The sequence below is a fragment of the Sinocyclocheilus rhinocerous genome, unplaced genomic scaffold, assembly GCF_001515625.1.
Source record: "Sinocyclocheilus rhinocerous isolate Xijiao unplaced genomic scaffold, SAMN03320098_v1.1 scaffold284, whole genome shotgun sequence".
Classification (NCBI taxonomy): domain Eukaryota; kingdom Metazoa; phylum Chordata; class Actinopteri; order Cypriniformes; family Cyprinidae; genus Sinocyclocheilus; species Sinocyclocheilus rhinocerous.
In genome coordinates, this window is record NW_015628031.1 from 12,644 (window position 1) to 19,286 (window position 6,643).

At 32.5% G+C, this 6,643-nt stretch overlaps 1 long non-coding RNA gene across 1 annotated transcript; it reads right to left on the reverse strand.

Annotated features, from left to right (window-relative positions):
• Nucleotides 1–2,291: 2,291 nt before the first annotated feature.
• On the reverse strand, nt 2,292–3,656 carry LOC107737148 (uncharacterized). Its single transcript, XR_001639770.1, has 3 exons — nt 3,637–3,656; nt 2,753–2,875; nt 2,292–2,449 (listed from the first exon to the last, which is right to left on the reverse strand). It is a non-coding gene; the product is annotated as an uncharacterized LOC107737148 (long non-coding RNA).
• Between the last annotated feature and the right edge of the window lie 2,987 nt (nt 3,657–6,643).

Here is a 6,643-nt window from a genome sequence, read left to right on the forward strand (position 1 = left end):
ATAAAAACAAGTGTAATACTGCTTTAAATTGTTGTTGTTTTTCCCCAAAAAATAAAAAAGTTTTCTGTTTAATTGAATTGCAATTTTGTTTTAGTTTTTCTGAGCAAAAAATAAATATCATACATTTTTTCCTGATTTACAGAAGAGACCCACTAAAATGTCATTCAGTGTAACAATCTTGTCAGGCATATTTACAACAAAAATCACTTTATGACATATTAAAAGACTAATTACTTTCACCCCAAATACTAATTAGTTGTAATTTTACATTTTAAAATTTGCCGCTATCCTAGGTTTTGCCCAATTTTCAGTAAGAATTTTTTACTCATTTAAAACACAATAAAATTTAATTTGATCCCTTATTCTTTTATATATTTTAATATGTACACGTCAGAATAAGCATGTTGTTTGAATTTTTACATTAATATTGTGTTACACTGAATGACAATGTAACATTATTTTAACCAAATTTTGACATTTTATCCTCCAAAAACTTATTTGAAACCTTAAAAGTAGACACTTTACTTGCATTTAATGTGTTTTCTATGGACATAAAATCACTTTTGTAAATTTCTTTTGATGCGGACATCTTAACGTCTTTGACCCATTGTATATATGTATTTAAAGTTTTTAACATAAAAAGCAAGGAGTACTAAAGGATAATAACAGATAATAGCAAAATAATCAAATTTAGGAACAAAAAGTGGGCTAACATAAAAAATGGAATAAAAAATGGTCATACTTATGTTCTGATGAAATTAAATGAGTAGTTTTGTTTTAAACAAGCAAAAAATATGAGCACTTTTGATATATCAATGTATTGTTTTAAGCAATATTTCAGTACAAGCATAACGAAAATAACCACCAAAGCAAACAGTGAATCGATTTTCTGTTTATTTATTTTTTTTATTTATAATAATAATTTAAATATTAAATATTAAGGTATTTAATTATAAGTATTAATGTTGTTATACCTCCATCAAACCTTTTGTCTCCTTGGATGTGTTATTGTATAGTGACACCCCGATGTTTAAGGAAATGTTGTGATGCAGTACAAACTGATAATTCATCTCAACACATAACCTGACAGATATCACAGCCACACCCAAACATAATGAGAAGTCCATGTTTGCATTGAAGAAAAAAAGCTTTCTGAAATGAATTGATGAAACAGTATATGTGGCAGATTTTTGTAGCTGATTATCACATATAAAATACAAAATTTGATTTAAACATCATAGTGTACTTAAAGCAAATGTAATGTTGTGGTTATTTCTAACAGACAGTTTGCTTCCTATATTCATTTCAGAGATAAAGTCAACTTTTTTTCATTCAACTCAACTGTGCATGTGCACAGGAAAAGGTCAGAGAAGGACATTTTATTATAATTTAGTATCATAATCATAAACACACAGGTTTGTAGCACAAATAACTTTACCATTTGTTGCATGTTAGTTATTATTATATATATATATATACACAGTACAGTATAATGATTTGTCTCGCACATTTACAACAATAGCATACTTCAGCGTTAAGATAAATTAAATACTTCGTTAGCTTGTTCGAGAGCAGGAAGGCCTAAAAATGGATACCACACTCTAAAAAATGCTGGGTTAAATTCAACCCAGTGCTGGGTAAAATAGGGACAAACCCAGCAATTGGGCTGTTTTGACCTAGCGGTTGGGTTAAATGTTTAACCCAACATTCTGGGTAGTAACTGCTTTGTTTCTGCTCAATACGTTGAACCAAGAAATGATGTTGAAATATCAGCTATAGTTACAGGACAGATTGGAGAGTTTGTCTGGATGGAGCAATAAAGGGACGGTGTGTCTTTATTTTGGTGTCGGTCAAATATCATCATGGTTTCTCAGAAATCACTTACTGCACCTTTAAACCCAACTAGACCAAAAGTAATGAAAGTAAATGAAGGACAATGCAGAGAAAGATGTTTAATATATGTAAATAGTTTATTACAGAAGATTAGCACTCTGTTTAATTCTTTATTGCATTCTATTATAACTTTTCATTTTATTTTTTATAGGCAAATACATATTTGAATATATATGAAAAGGAAGGGGAAGAGAAAATAAAGGAATGTATAGTCTTGACTCTTGACTGAGTACGCTACAAAATTACTGCAGATATTGCAAACACATTATTATATATTCATTTTTAAAATTTTTAATAATTATTTGTCTGTTACAGTGTTGATGCACTATTTTGTTTAATATGTTTAGTAAAATACAGATTTTCTGTTCCCCAAATCATGATACCAAAGAACACCAGAACAACATGCACACTTCATTCAGTAAAGTATTAATAGAAACGTGTGACATTCATTTTTTCATGCAGCTGTAGAATCTGAAGTGCAGCTGGACTCACTGAAACAGGAAGTAGAAGAGCAGAGGAGACAACAGCAGGAGGAAGCTTCCCTTATACACGCCATCTGATCAAGACAATAAGAAAATCACTGGTAATTAATGCTACAACTAGTAATAAAAGCAATTAAAAATTGCTTATTCATTGTTGATAAATTTCATCACAATAAAAACTCTGAAAGCACTTGACTAATTCATAAGGTTCCTGCCGGTCAAGTTTTGCACACTATTCAGGACGCTTTTGAAATTTGATATTATGTTCCTTTAAACAATCACTTGTGTTTGTCCTATTAGGCCTATTGTTTGTATTATTTACTCATTCTAAGTCACTGTGGGAAAAAAATAGCACATGATCGTATAAAGAACATTACCTGCTGCATTGCAGAGGTCAGTGTCACAGCAGTGGGTAGTTATTGACCCAGTCGGGAGCTGTTGGGTCCCAGCTTCACATGTAGGTGTACACAGCTTAGTTGTACTGCTCAGCTTAATGGGACCTTCAAAAACATACATAATGACCTTCAAAATAATGAAACATCAACAAACAAATCTCTGTAGGACAATGAAACTGTTATTTTCACTGTACACTCTAAAAAATGCTGGGTTAAATACAACCCAGTGCTGGGTAAAATAGGGACAAACCCAGAAATTGGGTTGTTTTGACCCAGCGGTTGGGTTAAATGTTTAACCCAACCTTCTGGGTAGTAACCCAACCGCTGGGACAAAACAACCCAATTGCTGGGTTTGTCCCTATTTTACCCAGCACTGGGTTGTATTTAACCCAGCATTTTTTAGAGTGTACAAAAACAGCTAAGCTGCTTGATATTTCATACTGATATTTCTTATCATATTTTAATGTATTGTCGCAATCATAAACACACTGGTTTGTAGCACAAATAGTTGTACTGTTTAGTGCAATTATTATGCACTTGTTACTCTAGTTATTTACCTTTACTTATACACTCTAAAAAATGCTGGGTTAAATATGGACAAACCCAGCGATTGGGTTGTTTTCAACCAACAGTTGGGTTAAATGTTTAACCCAACCTTCTGGGCAGTAACCCAACCGCTGGGTTTGTCCATATTTTACTCAGTGCTGGGTTGTATTTAACCCAGCATTTTTTTAAAGTGTACCTATAGCAGAAATTAGCACTTCCATGAGAAATTACATTTCCATTGTTTCAGCACCAGTAAATTATAGCAGCATCTCCATCAGTCAAACATAACAGCACATTTCAATTAATCACATTGGACTTACCAAGTTCTGTCACTGTTGTTATACTCATGCACTTGGAAGATCCACTGGGGCATGTTGTCACATTTTGATTTGCACAGGAACCCATCAGACCCAAACACTCATAACATCTGAGAGAGTGCCCTTAGTAATAAAACAGAGACAGTGAGAAAGAGACACCTATTATATCTATTTGATGTCTATTATCTCTAACCCTAACCCAGTAACATTACAGACACTATTTGTCGTAGTACCTGCAGAGAAAAGAACGGACAGAAGAAAAACTGAGATTTGCAGATCCATCTTTGATCAGGAGGTGAATTAAATAATTTCCGTCTGTTTCAGCACCCATTTTATAGCTTATCAAATGGGAGGGTCTTTATGAGACAATGACAGTTTAACAGAAGTTTCTGGACATTTCTGGAATCAGAAACATCATCTTAAAAAGATACATGGAAAATATACTGTTGATTTTCTGCAAAAGACATTGTCTGTTAATTTTACAGGCATTTCTGTAAACCCTAAAACACAACACAACGAAGTGCAAAAAAACAATACAGGAAAAGTTGATACAGAAAATGTCTTTATATCAATACAGCACAATGTAGCCCATTTTTATGGATTTTTTTTTTTTTTACAGTGTACATAATTTACTTGAAAGTTAATTATAAAGGAATGTTTTTAATATAAAAAGCAAGAAGTACTAAGAAAGTATAGTAGCAAATAATAGATAGCAAAATAATTTAATTTAAGAACAAAAAAGTGGGTTAAAGGATTTTAAAAATGATTAAATCAACAAGATGGTCTAAGGCATAGGTTGATGAAACTACATTAGTTTTATACAAGCAAAAAATATGGTTTTGATATATTAATATATTATTTTAAGCAATATTACAGTACTGGCCTAATGAAAATAACCACCTAAACAAACATAAATGTTCTGTTAATAAAATATTTAGGAGCTTATGATTATATTAAGTATTTAGTTTTAAGTATGTTCTTAGTGGTGTAAATGTATGTGATAATAAGCTACATAAATCTGCAACATTTTAAAAATGTATTACATGTTAGATCAAATTATAATTTGATAAGAGACATTGTGTGCTGTGTAAATACAGTATGATGGTTACTGTAGTTCTAGACTAAATGTGATCATGCATTTACTCGTCTCAGTTGCACAAAAACAGATTCATCATTTCTACAAATAAAAAAACAAAACAATGAAATGCAAACTCAGAACCTGCAATAATTAAACGTTAAATAATTCAAATTTTCTTTATGTATTCAATCCCAGTTTATTAACCAGTGTCTTTGCTGCTGACCTTCAGTTATCCAGTTTAACCATACTAATAATCAAAAATGACTTTCAATGAACATAACATTTGTGTTTCTTTTTTCTTTTCTTTTAATTGCTGAAGAGCATTGATCTTTCTTCTTCTGTGTGCTATTCTGCATGCAATTCAGTATGGCAGCATAATGGGCTATGAACTCAGATTTAAAAAGTAAAGAAAATGCAGAAGTAACGTAACGCATTACTAAGCAGTAACATAATTAGTTACTTTTTTAGGAAGTAACGTTACGGTGTAATGCATGATTTTTAAACGTAACTTTCCCCAACATTCATCAGAATCATAAATACACTGGTTTGTTGCACAGATAGTTTGACTATTTGTGGCACTCCGTTGTTTTTCTAGTTATTTTCATGTAGTGGCTAATGAATCAGAAGTCTCGCTCATTTACAGTAGCATACTTCGGCGCTGCAAGATAAATTAAATAGTTTATTAGTTTGTTATAGAGAGAAGGAAGACCTGAAATCGGATGCCGAGTTTGCTTTGTTTCTGCTCGATACACAAGTAACAATGGTTTAGCTTTGCTTCACAGAACCATGATGTTCTAATACCAGCTATAGAAACAGTACAGGTTGTTGCATAGAGTGGATCTTAGATTTGGACGCGGAGCAATGAAGGGAGGGGTGTGTTTGTTTTGGTGTCAATTTTAAATATCATTGTTTCTCAGAAATCGGAGACGGTTGTTTCTGTCCGTGACAGTTTATAATTTTGTTCAGTATATATATACTGTGATACTATGACCCTGGAGCACAAAACCAGTCTTAAGTCGCTGGGGTATATTTGTAGCAATAGCCAAAAAAAACATTGTATGGGTCAAAATTATCGATTTTAATCATTAGGATATTAAGTAAAGATCATGTTCCATGAAAATATTTAGTAAATTTTCTACTGTAAATATATCAAAACTTAATTTTTGATTAGTTACATGCATTGCTAAGAACTTCATTTGGACAACTTTAAAGGCGATTTTCTCAGTATTTAGATTTTTTTTATTTTATTGATTTTTTTTAAATAGTTGTATCTCAGCCAAATATCCAGTTGTCCTATTGTCCTATCCTAACAAAACATACATCAATAGAAAGCTTATTTATTCAGCTTTCAGGTGATGTATAAATCTCAATTTAAAAAAATTTACCCTTATGACTGGTTTTGTGGTCCAGGGTCACATATGGGCGTTACTGAGATATATTCATTTGGTCTCAACACACTTAACACTACAGTGCAGAATTTTGGGGTTATTTATTTATTCATTTCAAATGTATTTGAAAGAAGTCTCTTATGCTCAGCAAGGTTGCATTTGTTTGATCCAATAAAAACAGTAATATTGTGAAACTGCATATTTTTATCCCCTAGAGGACGCAGTTCGAAGTTCCACGAAAGGGAACTCTATGAACAAAATTGACTTGGCCAAAAAATCACGTTGGGCGAATTTACGTTTTATTAAAAAGGGTTTTCGTATTCTACACTAATGGCGCGCACACACATTAGGATAGGTTAGATGCCTGCCTCCGCTGCGAGTCCCTATCAAGCACTTTACAGATTCAACTACTCTCCTCTCCTCCTCCTGTCTTGCTCTTTGGCCCGCATCACTCACCGCAGAGCAAGCCTGTTCTTTCTTATGCTGCTGTGAAAACGTGGGAAATGCCGACAAGGAAGAAGTTGGGGTGATGCGATCTTTATAT